A 17,335-nucleotide genomic window follows, 5' to 3' on the forward strand; every position below is an offset into this window, starting at 1 on the left:
ACATTTCGCCATGGCCCTTTTCATCGCAATGCTCCATGAACCGTGTCATCACAATATTCCAGGACAAATTTCGTCACAATGATCCTTGACCACATTCATCTGAATACTCCATGGCCTATGTATTCGCAATTTTTCATGGCCCCTGAAATCAAATTGCTCCATGTTCCATTTCTAACAATGCTCCATGTCCACTGTCAACACAATGTCCCATGACGCCTGTCAAAACAATGCTCCATTGCCCCTTTCATCACTAAGCTCCATGATCCCTGTCATCACAATGTTCTAGAACAATTGTCATCACAATGCTCCATGACCCCTGTAATCACAATGCTCCATTCCCTTTTCATCACTGTGCTACCGAATTCTGGTCATCACAATATTCCATAACCGTGTCATCACAATGCTCTATGACCCCTGTCATCACAATGCTCCACGACACTTGTCATCACAATGATGCATGACCACATTCATCACAATGCTTCATGACCACTGTCATCACAATGCTCCATGCCGTTGTCATCAGAATGCTCCTTGGCCACTCTAATCACAATGGTCCATGACCTTTTTATCACAATGCTCCAGAATTCTTGTCATAATAATGTTCCCTGGCCTTTTCATCACGATGCCCCTTGACCCCTGTCATCACAATGCTCCATGGCCCCTGTCATCCCAGTGCTCCATGATATCTTCCTTCACAATTCTAGATGACCACTGTCATCACAATGCCCCATGACACCTGTCTTCACATTTCGCCATGGCCCTTGTCATCGCAATGCTCCATGAACCGTGTCATCACAATATTCCAGGACACATTTCGTCCCAATGATCCTTGACCACATTCATCTGAATACTCCATGGCCTATGTATTCACAATTTTTCATGGCCCCTGAAATCATATTGCTCCATGTTCCCTTTCTAACAATGCTCCATGACCACTGTCAACACATTGTCCCATGACGCCTGTCATCACAATGCTCCACGACACTTGTCATCAGAATGATCCATGACCACATTCATCACAATGCTTCATGACCACTGTCATCACAATGCTCGATGACCTTGTCATCACAATGCTCCATGCCGTTGTCATCAGAATGCTCCTTGGCCCCTCTAATCACAATGGACCATGCCCTTTTTATCACAGTGCTCCAGAATACTTGTCATCATAATGTTCCATGGCCGTGTCATCACAATGCCCCATGACCCCTGTCATCACAATGTTCCATGTACCCTATCATCCCAGTGCTCCATGATATCTTTCTTCACAATTCTAGATGACCACTGTCATCACAATGCCCCATGACACTTGTCTTCACATTTCGCCATGGCCCTTGTCATCGCAATGCTCCATGAACCGTGTCATCACAATATTCCAGGACACATTTCGTCACAATGATCCTTGACCACATTCATCTGAATACTCCATGGCGTATGTATTCGCAATTTTTAATGGCCCCTGAAATCAAATTGCTCCATGTTCCCTTTCTAACAATGTTCCATGTCCACTGTCAACACAATGTCCCATGACACCTGTCAACACAAATCTCCATTGCCCCTTTCATCACTATGCTCCATGATCCCTGTCATCACAATATTCTAGAACAATTGTCATCACAATGCTCCATGACCTCTGTAATCACAATGCTCCATTCCCTTTTCATCACTGTGCTACCGAATTCTGGTCATCACAATATTCCATAACCGTGTCATCACAATGCTCTATGACCCCTGTCATCACAATGCTCCACGACACTTGTCATCACAATGATGCATGACCACATTCTTCACAATGCTTCATGACCACTATCATCACAATGCTCGATGACCATTGTCATCACAATGCTCCATGCCGTTGTCATCAGAATGCTCCTTGGCCCCTATAATCACAATGGTCCATGACCTTTTTATCACAATGCTCCAGAATACTTGTCATCATAATGTTCCATGGTCGTGTCATCACAGTGCCCCATGACCCCTGTCATCACAATGTTCCAAGGCCCCTGTCATCCCAGTGCTCCATGATATCTTTCTTCACAATTCTAGATGACCACTGTCATCACAATGCCCCATGACACCTGTCTTCACATTTCGCCATGGCCTTTGTCATCCCAATGCTCCATGAACCGTGTCATCACAATATTCCAGGACAATTTTCGTCACAATGATCCTTGACCACATTCCTCTGAATACTCCATGGCCTATGTATTCACAATTTTTCATGACCCCTGAAATCAAATTGCTCCATGTTCCCTTTCTAACAAGGTTCCATGACCACTGTCAACACATTGTCCCATGACGCCTGTCATCACAATGCTCCATGGCCCCTTTCATCACTATGCTCCATGATCCCTGTCTTCACAATGTTCTAGAACAATTGTCATCAAATTGCTCCATGACCCCTGTAATCACAATGCTCCATTCCCTTTTCATCACAGTGCTACAGAATTCTGGTCATCACAATATTCCATAACCGTGTCATCACAATGCTCTACGACACTTGTCATCACAATGATCCATGACCACATTTATCACAATGCTTCATGACCACTGTCATCACAATGCTCGATGACCCTTGTCATCACAATGCTCCATGCCGTTGTCATCAGAATGCTCCTTGGCCCCTCTAATCACAATGGTCCATGCCCTTTTTATCACAATGCTCCAGAATTCTTGTCATCATAATGTTCCATGGCCGTGTCATCACAATGCCCCATGACCCCTGTCATCACAATGCTCCATGGCCCCTGTCATCCCAGTGCTCCATGATATCTTCCTTCACAATTCTAGATGACCACTGTCATCACAATGCCCCATGACACCTGTCTTCACATTTCGCCATGGCCCTTGTCATCGCAATGCTCCATGAACCGTGTCATCACAATATTCCAGGACACTTGTCGTCACAATGATCCTTGACCACATTCATCTGAATACTCCATATCCTATGTATTCACAATTTTTCATGGCCCCTAAAATCAAATTGCTCCATGTTCCCTTTCTAACAATGCTCCATGACCACTGTCAACACAATGTCCCATGGCGCCTGTCATCACAAAGCTCCATGGACCCTTTAATCACTATGATCCATGATCCCTGTCATCACAATGTTCTAGAACAATTGTCATCACAATGCTCCATGACCCCTGTAATCACAATGCTCCATTCCCTTTTCATCACTGTGCTACAGAATTCTGGTCATCACAATATTCCATAACCGTTTCATCACAATGCTCTATGACCCCTGTCATCACAATGCTCCACGACACTTGTCATCACAATGATCCATGACCACATTCATCACAATGCTTCATGACCACTGTCATCACAATGCTCGATGACCCTTTTCATCACAATGCTCCATGCCGTTGTCATCAGAATGCTCCTTGGCCCCTCTAATCACAATGGTCCATGCCCTTTTTATCACAATGGTCCAGAATTCTTGTCATCATAATGTTCCATGGCCGTGTCATCACAATGCCCCATGACCCCTGTCATCACAATGTTCCATCGCCCCTGTCATCCCAGTGCTCCATGATATCTTTCTTCACAATTCTAGATGACCACTGTCATCACAATGCCTCATGACACCTGTCTTCACATTTCGCCATGGCCCTTTTCATCGCAATGCTCCATGAACCGTGTCATCACAATATTCCAGGACAAATTTCGTCACAATGATCCTTGACCACATTCATCTGAATACTCCATGGCCTATGTATTCGCAATTTTTCATGGCCCCTGAAATCAAATTGCTCCATGTTCCATTTCTAACAATGCTCCATGTCCACTGTCAACACAATGTCCCATGACGCCTGTCAAAACAATGCTCCATTGCCCCTTTCATCACTAAGCTCCATGATCCCTGTCATCACAATGTTCTAGAACAATTGTCATCACAATGCTCCATGACCCCTGTAATCACAATGCTCCATTCCCTTTTCATCACTGTGCTACCGAATTCTGGTCATCACAATATTCCATAACCGTGTCATCACAATGCTCTATGACCCCTGTCATCACAATGCTCCACGACACTTGTCATCACAATGATGCATGACCACATTCATCACAATGCTTCATGACCACTATCATCACAATGCTCGATGACCCTTGTCATCACAATGCTGCATGCCGTTGTCATCAGAATGCTCCTTGGCCCCTCTAATCACAATGGTCCATGCCCTTTTTATCACAATGCTCCAGAATTCTTTTCATCATAATGTTCCATGGCCGTGTCATCACAATGCCCCATGACCGCTGTCATCACAATGTTCCATGGCCCCTGTCTTCCCAGTGCTCTATGATATCTTTCTTCACAATTCTAGATGACCACTGTCATCACAATGCCCCATGACACCTGTCTTCACATTTCGCCATGGCCCTTGTCATCGCAATGCTCCATGAACCGTGTCATCACAATATTCCAAGACAGTTTTCGTCACAATGATCCTTGACCACATTCATCTGAATACTCCATGGCGTATGTATTCGCAATTTTTCATGGCCCCTGAAATCAAATTGCTCCATGTTCCCTTTCTAACAATGCTCCATGTCCACTGTCAAGACAATGTCCCATGACGCCTGTCAACACTATGCTCCATGGCCCCTTTCATCACTATGCTCCATGATCCCTGTCATCACAATGTTCTAGAACAATTGTCATCACAATGCTCCATGACCACTGTAATCACAATGCTCCATGCCCTTTTCATCACTGTGCTACAGAATTCTGGTCATCACAATATTCCATAACCGTGTCATCACAATGCTCTATGACCCCTGTCATCACAATGCTCCACGACACTTGTCATCACAATGATGCATGACCACATTCATCACAATGCTTCATGACCACTGTCATCACAATGCTCCATGCCGTTGTCATCAGAATGCTCCTTGGCCACTCTAATCACAATGGTCCATGACCTTTTTATCACAATGCTCCAGAATTCTTGTCATAATAATGTTCCCTGGCCTTTTCATCACGATGCCCCTTGACCCCTGTCATCACAATGCTCCATGGCCCCTGTCATCCCAGTGCTCCATGATATCTTCCTTCACAATTCTAGATGACCACTGTCATCACAATGCCCCATGACACCTGTCTTCACATTTCGCCATGGCCCTTGTCATCGCAATGCTCCATGAACCGTGTCATCACAATATTCCAGGACACATTTCGTCCCAATGATCCTTGACCACATTCATCTGAATACTCCATGGCCTATGTATTCACAATTTTTCATGGCCCCTGAAATCATATTGCTCCATGTTCCCTTTCTAACAATGCTCCATGACCACTGTCAACACATTGTCCCATGACGCCTGTCATCACAATGCTCCACGACACTTGTCATCAGAATGATCCATGACCACATTCATCACAATGCTTCATGACCACTGTCATCACAATGCTCGATGACCTTGTCATCACAATGCTCCATGCCGTTGTCATCAGAATGCTCCTTGGCCCCTCTAATCACAATGGACCATGCCCTTTTTATCACAGTGCTCCAGAATACTTGTCATCATAATGTTCCATGGCCGTGTCATCACAATGCCCCATGACCCCTGTCATCACAATGTTCCATGTACCCTATCATCCCAGTGCTCCATGATATCTTTCTTCACAATTCTAGATGACCACTGTCATCACAATGCCCCATGACACTTGTCTTCACATTTCGCCATGGCCCTTGTCATCGCAATGCTCCATGAACCGTGTCATCACAATATTCCAGGACACATTTCGTCACAATGATCCTTGACCACATTCATCTGAATACTCCATGGCGTATGTATTCGCAATTTTTAATGGCCCCTGAAATCAAATTGCTCCATGTTCCCTTTCTAACAATGTTCCATGTCCACTGTCAACACAATGTCCCATGACGCCTGTCAACACAAATCTCCATTGCCCCTTTCATCACTATGCTCCATGATCCCTGTCATCACAATATTCTAGAACAATTGTCATCACAATGCTCCATGACCTCTGTAATCACAATGCTCCATTCCCTTTTCATCACTGTGCTACCGAATTCTGGTCATCACAATATTCCATAACCGTGTCATCACAATGCTCTATGACCCCTGTCATCACAATGCTCCACGACACTTGTCATCACAATGATGCATGACCACATTCATCACAATGCTTCATGACCACTATCATCACAATGCTCGATGACCCTTGTCATCACAATGCTCCATGCCGTTGTCATCAGAATGCTCCTTGGCCACTCTAATCACAGTGGACCATGCCCTTTTTATCACAATGCTCCAGAATTCTTGTCATTATAATGTTCCATGGCCGTGTCATCACAATGCTCCATGACCCCTGTCATCACAATGCTCCATGGCCCCTGTCATCCCAGTGCTCCATGATATCTTTCTTCACAATTCTAGATGACCACTGTCATCACAATGCCCCATGACACCTGTCTTCACATTTCGCCATGGCCCTTGTCATCGCAATGCTCCATGAACCGTGTCATCACAATATTCCAGGACACTTTTCGTCACAATGATCCTTGACCACATTCATCTGAATACTCCATGGACTATGTATTCACAATTGTTCATGGCCCTTGAAATCAAATTGCTCCATGTTCGCTTTCTAACAATGCTCCATGACCACTGTCAACACAATATCCCATGACGCCTGTCATCACAATGCTCCATGGCCCCTTACATCACTATGCTCCATGATCCCTGTCATCACAATGTTCTAGAACAATTGTCAACACAATGCTCCATGACCCCTGTAATCACAATGCTCCATTGCCTTTTCATCACAGTGCTACAGAATTCTGGTCATCACAATATTCCATAACCGTGTCATCACAATGCTCTATGACCACTCTCATCACAATGCTCCACGACACTTGTCATCACAATGATCCATGACCACATTCATCACAATGCTTCATGAGCACTATCATCACAAAGCTCGATGACCCTTGTCATCACAATGCTCCATGCCGTTGTCATCAGAATGCTCCTTGGCCCCTCTAATCACAATGGTCCATGCCCTTTTTATCACAATGCTCCAGAATTCTTGTCATCATAATGTTCCATGGCCGTGTCATCACAATGCCCCATGACCCCTGTCATCACAATGTTCCATGGCCCCTGTCTTCCCAGTGCTCTATGATATCTTTCTTCACAATTCTAGATGACCACTGTCATCACAATGCCCCATGACACCTGTCTTCACATTTCGCCATGGCCCTTGTCATCGCAATGCTCCATGAACCGTGTCATCACAATATTCCAGGACACTTTTCGTCACAATGATCCTTGACCACATTCATCTGAATACTCCATGGCGTATGTATTCGCAATTTTTCATGGCCCCTGAAATCAAATTGCTCCATGTTCCCTTTCTAACAATGCTCCATGTCCACTGTCAACACAATGTCCCATGACGCCTGTCAACACAAATCTCCATTGCCCCTTTCATCACTATGCTCCATGATCCCTGTCATCACAATATTCTAGAACAATTGTCATCACAATGCTCCATGACCCCTGTAATCACAAGGCTCCATTCCCTTTTCATCACTGTGCTACCGAATTCTGGTCATCACAATATTCCATAACCGTGTCATCACAATGCTCTATGACCCCTGTCATCACAATGCTCCACGACACTTGTCATCACAATGATGCATGACCACATTCATCACAATGCTTCATGACCACTATCATCACAATGCTCGATGACCCTTGTCATCACAATGCTCCATGCCGTTGTCATCAGAATGCTCCTTGGCCCCTCTAATCACAATGGACCATGCCCTTTTTATCACAATGCTCCAGAATTCTTGTTATTATAATGTTCCATGGCCGTGTCATCACAATGCCCCATGACCCCTGTCATCACAATGTTCCATGGCCCCTGTCATCCCAGTGCTCCATGATATCTTTCTTCACAATTCTAGATGACCACTGTCATCACAATGCCCCATGACACCTGTCTTCACATTTCGCCATGGCCCTTGTCATCGCAATGCTCCATGAACCGTGTCATCACAATATTCCAGGACCATTTTCGTCACAATGATCCTTGACCAAATTCATCTGAATACTCCATGGCCTATGTATTCACAATTGTTCATGGCCCCTGAAATCAAATTGCTCCATGTTCCCTTTCTAACAATGCTCCATGACCACTGTCAACACAATATCCCATGACGCCTGTCATCACAATGCTCCATGGCCACTTTCATCACTATGCTCTATGATCCCTGTCATCACAATGTTCTAGAACAATTGTCATCACAATGCTCCATGACCCCTGTAATCACAATGCTCCATTCCCTTTTCATCACAGTGCTACAGAATTCTGGTCATCACAATATTCCATAACCGTGTCATCACAATGCTCTATGACCTCTGTCATCACAATGCTCCACGACACTTGTCATCACAATGATCCATGACCACATTCATCACAATGCTTCATGACCACTGTCATCACAATGCTCGATGACCCTTTTCATCACAATGCTCCATGCCGTTGTCATCAGAATGCTCCTTGGCCCCTCTAATCACAATGGTCCATGCCCTTTTTATCACAATGGTCCAGAATTCTTGTCATCATAATGTTCCATGGCCGTGTCATCACAATGCCCCATGACCCCTGTCATCACAATGTTCCATCGCCCCTGTCATCCCAGTGCTCCATGATATCTTTCTTCACAATTCTAGATGACCACTGTCATCACAATGCCTCATGACACCTGTCTTCACATTTCGCCATGGCCCTTTTCATCGCAATGCTCCATGAACCGTGTCATCACAATATTCCAGGACAAATTTCGTCACAATGATCCTTGACCACATTCATCTGAATACTCCATGGCCTATGTATTCGCAATTTTTCATGGCCCCTGAAATCAAATTGCTCCATGTTCCATTTCTAACAATGCTCCATGTCCACTGTCAACACAATGTCCCATGACGCCTGTCAAAACAATGCTCCATTGCCCCTTTCATCACTAAGCTCCATGATCCCTGTCATCACAATGTTCTAGAACAATTGTCATCACAATGCTCCATGACCCCTGTAATCACAATGCTCCATTCCCTTTTCATCACTGTGCTACCGAATTCTGGTCATCACAATATTCCATAACCGTGTCATCACAATGCTCTATGACCCCTGTCATCACAATGCTCCACGACACTTGTCATCACAATGATGCATGACCACATTCATCACAATGCTTCATGACCACTATCATCACAATGCTCGATGACCCTTGTCATCACAATGCTGCATGCCGTTGTCATCAGAATGCTCCTTGGCCCCTCTAATCACAATGGTCCATGCCCTTTTTATCACAATGCTCCAGAATTCTTTTCATCATAATGTTCCATGGCCGTGTCATCACAATGCCCCATGACCGCTGTCATCACAATGTTCCATGGCCCCTGTCTTCCCAGTGCTCTATGATATCTTTCTTCACAATTCTAGATGACCACTGTCATCACAATGCCCCATGACACCTGTCTTCACATTTCGCCATGGCCCTTGTCATCGCAATGCTCCATGAACCGTGTCATCACAATATTCCAAGACAGTTTTCGTCACAATGATCCTTGACCACATTCATCTGAATACTCCATGGCGTATGTATTCGCAATTTTTCATGGCCCCTGAAATCAAATTGCTCCATGTTCCCTTTCTAACAATGCTCCATGTCCACTGTCAAGACAATGTCCCATGACGCCTGTCAACACTATGCTCCATGGCCCCTTTCATCACTATGCTCCATGATCCCTGTCATCACAATGTTCTAGAACAATTGTCATCACAATGCTCCATGACCACTGTAATCACAATGCTCCATGCCCTTTTCATCACTGTGCTACAGAATTCTGGTCATCACAATATTCCATAACCGTGTCATCACAATGCTCTATGACCCCTGTCATCACAATGCTCCACGACACTTGTCATCACAATGATGCATGACCACATTCATCACAATGCTTCATGACCACTGTCATCACAATGCTCCATGCCGTTGTCATCAGAATGCTCCTTGGCCACTCTAATCACAATGGTCCATGACCTTTTTATCACAATGCTCCAGAATTCTTGTCATAATAATGTTCCCTGGCCTTTTCATCACGATGCCCCTTGACCCCTGTCATCACAATGCTCCATGGCCCCTGTCATCCCAGTGCTCCATGATATCTTCCTTCACAATTCTAGATGACCACTGTCATCACAATGCCCCATGACACCTGTCTTCACATTTCGCCATGGCCCTTGTCATCGCAATGCTCCATGAACCGTGTCATCACAATATTCCAGGACACATTTCGTCCCAATGATCCTTGACCACATTCATCTGAATACTCCATGGCCTATGTATTCACAATTTTTCATGGCCCCTGAAATCATATTGCTCCATGTTCCCTTTCTAACAATGCTCCATGACCACTGTCAACACATTGTCCCATGACGCCTGTCATCACAATGCTCCACGACACTTGTCATCAGAATGATCCATGACCACATTCATCACAATGCTTCATGACCACTGTCATCACAATGCTCGATGACCTTGTCATCACAATGCTCCATGCCGTTGTCATCAGAATGCTCCTTGGCCCCTCTAATCACAATGGACCATGCCCTTTTTATCACAGTGCTCCAGAATACTTGTCATCATAATGTTCCATGGCCGTGTCATCACAATGCCCCATGACCCCTGTCATCACAATGTTCCATGTACCCTATCATCCCAGTGCTCCATGATATCTTTCTTCACAATTCTAGATGACCACTGTCATCACAATGCCCCATGACACTTGTCTTCACATTTCGCCATGGCCCTTGTCATCGCAATGCTCCATGAACCGTGTCATCACAATATTCCAGGACACATTTCGTCACAATGATCCTTGACCACATTCATCTGAATACTCCATGGCGTATGTATTCGCAATTTTTAATGGCCCCTGAAATCAAATTGCTCCATGTTCCCTTTCTAACAATGTTCCATGTCCACTGTCAACACAATGTCCCATGACGCCTGTCAACACAAATCTCCATTGCCCCTTTCATCACTATGCTCCATGATCCCTGTCATCACAATATTCTAGAACAATTGTCATCACAATGCTCCATGACCTCTGTAATCACAATGCTCCATTCCCTTTTCATCACTGTGCTACCGAATTCTGGTCATCACAATATTCCATAACCGTGTCATCACAATGCTCTATGACCCCTGTCATCACAATGCTCCACGACACTTGTCATCACAATGATGCATGACCACATTCATCACAATGCTTCATGACCACTATCATCACAATGCTCGATGACCCTTGTCATCACAATGCTCCATGCCGTTGTCATCAGAATGCTCCTTGGCCACTCTAATCACAGTGGACCATGCCCTTTTTATCACAATGCTCCAGAATTCTTGTCATTATAATGTTCCATGGCCGTGTCATCACAATGCTCCATGACCCCTGTCATCACAATGCTCCATGGCCCCTGTCATCCCAGTGCTCCATGATATCTTTCTTCACAATTCTAGATGACCACTGTCATCACAATGCCCCATGACACCTGTCTTCACATTTCGCCATGGCCCTTGTCATCGCAATGCTCCATGAACCGTGTCATCACAATATTCCAGGACACTTTTCGTCACAATGATCCTTGACCACATTCATCTGAATACTCCATGGACTATGTATTCACAATTGTTCATGGCCCTTGAAATCAAATTGCTCCATGTTCGCTTTCTAACAATGCTCCATGACCACTGTCAACACAATATCCCATGACGCCTGTCATCACAATGCTCCATGGCCCCTTACATCACTATGCTCCATGATCCCTGTCATCACAATGTTCTAGAACAATTGTCAACACAATGCTCCATGACCCCTGTAATCACAATGCTCCATTCCCTTTTCATCACAGTGCTACAGAATTCTGGTCATCACAATATTCCATAACCGTGTCATCACAATGCTCTATGACCACTCTCATCACAATGCTCCACGACACTTGTCATCACAATGATCCATGACCACATTCATCACAATGCTTCATGAGCACTATCATCACAAAGCTCGATGACCCTTGTCATCACAATGCTCCATGCCGTTGTCATCAGAATGCTCCTTGGCCCCTCTAATCACAATGGTCCATGCCCTTTTTATCACAATGCTCCAGAATTCTTGTCATCATAATGTTCCATGGCCGTGTCATCACAATGCCCCATGACCCCTGTCATCACAATGTTCCATGGCCCCTGTCTTCCCAGTGCTCTATGATATCTTTCTTCACAATTCTAGATGACCACTGTCATCACAATGCCCCATGACACCTGTCTTCACATTTCGCCATGGCCCTTGTCATCGCAATGCTCCATGAACCGTGTCATCACAATATTCCAGGACACTTTTCGTCACAATGATCCTTGACCACATTCATCTGAATACTCCATGGCGTATGTATTCGCAATTTTTCATGGCCCCTGAAATCAAATTGCTCCATGTTCCCTTTCTAACAATGCTCCATGTCCACTGTCAACACAATGTCCCATGACGCCTGTCAACACAAATCTCCATTGCCCCTTTCATCACTATGCTCCATGATCCCTGTCATCACAATATTCTAGAACAATTGTCATCACAATGCTCCATGACCCCTGTAATCACAAGGCTCCATTCCCTTTTCATCACTGTGCTACCGAATTCTGGTCATCACAATATTCCATAACCGTGTCATCACAATGCTCTATGACCCCTGTCATCACAATGCTCCACGACACTTGTCATCACAATGATGCATGACCACATTCATCACAATGCTTCATGACCACTATCATCACAATGCTCGATGACCCTTGTCATCACAATGCTCCATGCCGTTGTCATCAGAATGCTCCTTGGCCCCTCTAATCACAATGGACCATGCCCTTTTTATCACAATGCTCCAGAATTCTTGTTATTATAATGTTCCATGGCCGTGTCATCACAATGCCCCATGACCCCTGTCATCACAATGTTCCATGGCCCCTGTCATCCCAGTGCTCCATGATATCTTTCTTCACAATTCTAGATGACCACTGTCATCACAATGCCCCATGACACCTGTCTTCACATTTCGCCATGGCCCTTGTCATCGCAATGCTCCATGAACCGTGTCATCACAATATTCCAGGACCATTTTCGTCACAATGATCCTTGACCAAATTCATCTGAATACTCCATGGCCTATGTATTCACAATTGTTCATGGCCCCTGAAATCAAATTGCTCCATGTTCCCTTTCTAACAATGCTCCATGACCACTGTCAACACAATATCCCATGACGCCTGTCATCACAATGCTCCATGGCCACTTTCATCACTATGCTCTATGATCCCTGTCATCACAATGTTCTAGAACAATTGTCATCACAATGCTCCATGACCCCTGTAATCACAATGCTCCATTCCCTTTTCATCACAGTGCTACAGAATTCTGGTCATCACAATATTCCATAACCGTGTCATCACAATGCTCTATGACCTCTGTCATCACAATGCTCCACGACACTTGTCATCACAATGATCCATGACCACATTCATCACAATGCTTCATGACCACTGTCATCACAATGCTCGATGACCCTTGTCATCACAATGCTCCATGCCGTTGTGATCAGAATGCTCCTTGGCCCCTCTAATCACAATGGTCCATGCCCATTTTATCACAATGCTCCAGAATTCTTGTCATCATAATGTTCCATGGCCGTGTCATCACAATGCCCCATGACCCCTTTCATCACAATGTTCCATGGCCCCTGTCATCTCAGTGCTCCATGATATCTTTCTTCACAATTCTAGATGACCACTGTCATCACAATGCCCCATGACACCTGTCTTCACATTTCGCCATGGCCCTTGTCATCGCAATGCTCCATGAACCGTGTCATCACAATATTCCAGGAACACTTTTCGTCACAATGATCCTTGACCACATTCATCTGAATACTCCATGGCCTATGTATTCGCAATTTTTCATGGCCCCTGAAATCAAATTGCTCCATGTTCCCTTTCTAACAATGCTCCATAACCACTGTCTACACAATGTCCCATGACGCCTGTCATCACAATGCTCCATGGCCCCTTTCATCACTATGCTCCATGATCCCTGTCATCACAATGTTCTAGAACAATTGTCATCACAATGCTCCATGACCCCTGTAATCACAATGCTCCTTTCCCTTTTCATCACAGTGCTACAGAATTCTGGTCATCACAATATTCCATAACCGTGTCATCACAATGCTCTATGACCCCTGTCATCACAATGCTCCACGAAACTTGTCATCACAATGATCCATGACCACATTCATCACAATGCTTCATGACCACTGTCATCACAATGCTCGATGACCATTGTCATCACAATGCTCCATGCCCTTTTCATCACTGTGCTACAGAATTCTGGTCATCACAATATTCCATCACCGTGTCATCAAAATGCTCTATGTCCCCTGTCATCACAATGCTCCTCGACACTTGTCATCACAATGATGAATGACCACATTCATCACAATGCTTCATGACCACTGTCATCACAATGCTCCATGCCGTTGTCATCAGAATGCTCCTTGGCCCCTCTAATCACAATGATCCATGACCTTTTTATTACAATGCTCCAGAATTCTTGTCATAATAATGTTCCCTGGCCGTGTCATCACAATGCCCCATGACCCCTGTCATCACAATGCTCCATGGCCCCTGTCATCCCAGTGCCCCATGATATCTTTCTTCACAATTCTAGATGACCACTGTCATCACAATGCCCCATGACACCTGTCTTCACATTTCGCCGTGGCCCTTGTCATCGCAATGCTCCATGAACCGTGTCATCACAATATTCCAGTACACTTTTCGTCACAATGATCCTTGACCACATTCATCTGAATACTCCATGGCCTATGTATTCACAATTGTTCATGGCCCCTGAAATCAAATTGCTCCATGTTCCCTTTCTAACAATGCTCCATGACCACTGTCAACACAATGTCCCATGACGCCTGTCATCACAATGCTCCATGGCCCCTTTCATCACTATGCTCCATGATCCCTGTCTTCACAATGTTCTAAACAATTGTCATCACAATGCTCCATGACCCCTGTAATCACAATGCTCCTTTCCCTTTTCATCACAGTGCTACAGAATTCTGGTCATCACAATATTCCATAACCGTGTCATCACAATGCTCTATGACCCCTGTCATCACAATGCTCCACGACACTTGTCATCACAATGATGCATGACCACATTCATCACAATGCTTCATGACCACTGTCATCACAATGCTCCATGCCGTTGTCATCAGAATGCTCCTTGGCCCCTCTAATCACAATGGTCCATGACCTTTTTATCACAATGCTCCAGAATACTTGTCATCATAATGTTCCATGGCCGTGTCATCACAATGCCCCATGACCCCTGTCATCACAATGTTCCATGGCCCCTGTCATCCCAGTGCTCCATGATATCTTTCTTCACAATTCTAGATGACCACTGTCATCACAATGCCCCATGACACCTGTCTTCACATTTCGCCATGGCCCTTGTCATCCCAATGCTCCATGAACCGTGTCATCACAATATTCCAGGACAATTTTCGTCACAATGATCCTTGACCACATTCCTCTGAATACTCCATGGCCTATGTATTCACAATTTTTCATGACCCCTGAAATCAAATTGCTCCATGTTCCCTTTCTAACAAGGTTCCATGACCACTGTCAACACATTGTCCCATGACGCCTGTCATCACAATGCTCCATGGCCCCTTTCATCACTATGCTCCATGATCCCTGTCTTCACAATGTTCTTGAACAATTGTCATCACAATGCTCCATGACCCCTGTAATCACAATGCTCCATTCCCTTTTCATCACTGTGCTACAGAATTCTGGTCATCACAATATTCCATAACCGTTTCATCACAATGCTCTATGACCCCTGTCATCACAATGCTCCATGACACTTGTCATCACAATGATCCATGACCACATTCATCACAATGCTTCATGACCACTGTCATCACAATGCTCGATGACCCTTGTCATCACAATGCTCCATGCCGTTGTCATCAGAATGCTCCTTGGCCCCTCTAATCACAATGGTCCATGCCCTTTTTATCACAATGCTGCAGAATTCTTGTCATCATAATGTTCCATGGCCGTGTCATCACAATGCCCCATGACTCCTGTCATCACAATGCCCCATGACACCTGTCTTCACATTTCGCCATGGCCCTTGTCATCGCAATGCTCCATGAACCGTGTCATCACAATATTCCAGGACACTTTTCGTCACAATGATCCTTGACCACATTCATCTGAATACTCCATGGCGTATGTATTCGCAATTTTTAATGGCCCCTGAAATCAAATTGCTCCATGTTCCCTTTCTAACAATGTTCCATGTCCACTGTCAACACAATGTCCCATGACGCCTGTCAACACAAATCTCCATTGCCCCTTTCATCACTATGCTCCATGATCCCTGTCATCACAATATTCTAGAACAATTGTCATCACAATGCTCCATGACCTCTGTAATCACAATGCTCCATTCCCTTTTCATCACTGTGCTACCGAATTCTGGTCATCACAATATTCCATAACCGTGTCATCACAATGCTCTATGACCCCTGTCATCACAATGCTCCACGACACTTGTCATCACAATGATGCATGACCACATTCATCACAATGCTTCATGACCACTATCATCACAATGCTCGATGACCCTTGTCATCACAATGCTCCATGCCGTTGTCATCAGAATGCTCCTTGGCCCCTCTAATCACAATGGACCATGCCCTTTTTATCACAATGCTCCAGAATTCTTGTCATTATAATGTTCAATGGCCGTGTCATCACAATGCTCCATGACCCCTGTCATCACAATGCTCCATGGCCCCTGTCATCCCAGTGTTCCATGATATCTTTCTTCACAATTCTAGATGACCACTGTCATCACAATGCCCCATGACACCTGTCTTCACATTTCGCCATGGCCCTTGTCATCGCAATGCTCCATGAACCGTGTCATCACAATATTCCAGGACAATTTTCGTCACAATGATCCTTGCCCACATTCATCTGAATACTCCATGGCCTATGTATTCACAATTGTTCATGGCCCTTGAAATCAAATTGCTCCATGTTCCCTTTCTAACAATGCTCCATGACCACTGTCAACAAAATATCCCATGACGCCTGTCATCACAATGCTCCATGGCCCCTTACATCACTATGCTCCATGATCCCTGTCA

The sequence above is a fragment of the Eschrichtius robustus genome, unplaced genomic scaffold (genome assembly GCF_028021215.1).
Source record: "Eschrichtius robustus isolate mEscRob2 unplaced genomic scaffold, mEscRob2.pri scaffold_26, whole genome shotgun sequence".
In the NCBI taxonomy this organism is placed as follows: domain Eukaryota; kingdom Metazoa; phylum Chordata; class Mammalia; order Artiodactyla; family Eschrichtiidae; genus Eschrichtius; species Eschrichtius robustus.